At 39.5% G+C, this 2,173-nt stretch overlaps 1 pseudogene; it reads left to right on the forward strand.

The window, feature by feature from the left end:
- The first annotated feature begins 520 nt into the window (after positions 1-520).
- LOC117349689 lies at positions 521-1,462 on the forward strand (annotated as a pseudogene).
- The last annotated feature ends 711 nt before the right edge of the window (positions 1,463-2,173 follow it).

Raw genomic sequence — 2,173 nt, forward strand, 5'->3', positions numbered from 1 at the left:
TTGAATTAATCCAAGTTCTTCTTAATCACATTCGCTCAAAGGGCTATTTCAAAAGAGACCCTACTAGACTGCTTAGCTTTGGAGTGCAGAGTTCAATTATAGGGAGTTAAAGCCCTGGAGAAGAAACAATACAGAGAGACCCAGGAAAGAAGGAAAGGCTCATCCAAGAGAACTTTTTGGCATGTGGCTGCAATGTCTGAAGATAGGCTAATGAAGGAGGATTAAATTGTGCAAGTTGGCTTCCTAGCCTGTGTCTGTAGGGTTTGAATAAGGGCCAAGGTAAGAAGACTATATTGTGGAATTGGAAGTTGGGACTATTAGAAGTTGGTCACTATTGGGTTTATTTGCAAGTGAGCAACTGGAACTTGAGCTGGAAATTGAATAAAAATGGGATATTTAAAATATGCCATTGGAAAAGATTATGATCGATAGAGAATAAGAACCTAATTGGTTGTGTATGAACTTTTTTTATTACTGTTACTAGCTGTTCATTTTATTTCTTGATAATTCAACTGACAACATGTGGGGTATAAACCAAACAAATGTGAAAGAGTTTATTCTCCATGGACTCTCCGTCAGTGAAGATACACGAGCTGTTCTATTTGCATTTTTCTTACTGGTCTACACTCTCACTTTGTTTTGGAATATAATGATAATCATATTGGTGTGGTCCAACGCTTCTCTTCACAAGCCCATGTACATCTTCCTTGGGAACCTGTCTTTTGTTGAAATCTGGTATACAACTACTACTGTACCAAAAATGCTTTCCGGCTTCCTGTTTAAAACAAACTCCATTTCCTTTACAGGCTGCTTTCTGCAGTACTTTTTCTTCTTTGTCTGCGGTGCAACTGAGTGCTTCCTTCTCACCGTCATGGGCTACGATCGATATCTAGCCATTTGTCACCCCCTTCGCTATCACTTGTTGATGAGTAGCAAGGTATGCCTCCGTTTTGCCTCTGCTTGCTGGATAGCTGGGTTCATCTTGAATTTGGTGCCTGTAACTTTAATATCGCAATTGCCTTTTTGTGGCAACAATGAAATTAATCATTTTCTGTGTGATACAGGACCACTGCTGGAACTTTCCTGTGTAAGCAACATTACAACAGAAATGACCAGTTTGGTACTTACTTCATCAGTACTCTTCATTACCTTCTCTTTTACCTGTATCACTTATGGCTTTATTATACAAACCATATTAAGAATTCCTTCCTCGTCTGGGCGTAATAAAGCCTTTTCCACTTGTGCCTCACATCTCACTGTGGTCACAATCTTCTTTGGGTGTGCTATGTACATGTATGTCAGGCCAACAGGGCACCATCTATTTTATCAGGATAAGTTGGTGGCTGTAATCTACACTGTTTTGACACCTTTGTTGAATCCCATCATCTACAGTCTGAGAAACAAAGAGTTCATAGAGGCCGGGAAAAAAGTCATGAGATGCTAATTGCACAGAGTAAAATAATTTTCTTTTCACCAATTGTAATGCATATTTATAGAATGTGTTTGTACAGATAATATTTTTGATTCATGCTTCCATTTGTACATACTGAAATTGTTGTTCCATCCACCTGTTCTTTCATTTCCATGCAGTGTTATAGAATAGAGCGGATCTACACCAAATTTAGGTGTGAGGATGTAAATTTTCATGCCCAAAATTAGGCGCAAATCCCAATGCTACATGCTATTCTAAAAACAATGCCCAAACTCAGAGTGCTGTTTATAAAGTATCATTCTGCATTGATTCATGCATCTGGTTTGAACAGTGTTCATGTTTGGCCACATTTATCATATGGGACACAGAGCCTGTGTTAGATGCTTTACAGTGAGATCTTGCTCATGGATAATGCCCCTCTTTAGTGCTTCATATCACCAACCTAGAAGGTACATTGATAGCCAGTGGAGCCATTGATAGAAGTGTGTCACACCTAGCTATGCAGTTCGCTTAGCAGGGTTTAAATAAGTTTTGGATAATTCCTAAAAGAAAAGTCCGTAAGATGCACTTGGGGAAACCCGCTGCTTATTCCTAGGATCTTGACAGGTTAGCCATTGTTGGAAATGGGATACTGGGCTTGGTGGACCTTCAATCTGTCCTGGTATGGCACTCTTATGTTGAGTTAAACGCTTGGTACTTGGCCAGTTTCTGTAGTCTAATGGTTACCACAGCATAGACCTG

This window comes from Geotrypetes seraphini, chromosome 16, assembly GCF_902459505.1.
Source record: "Geotrypetes seraphini chromosome 16, aGeoSer1.1, whole genome shotgun sequence".
Lineage (NCBI taxonomy): Eukaryota > Metazoa > Chordata > Amphibia > Gymnophiona > Dermophiidae > Geotrypetes > Geotrypetes seraphini.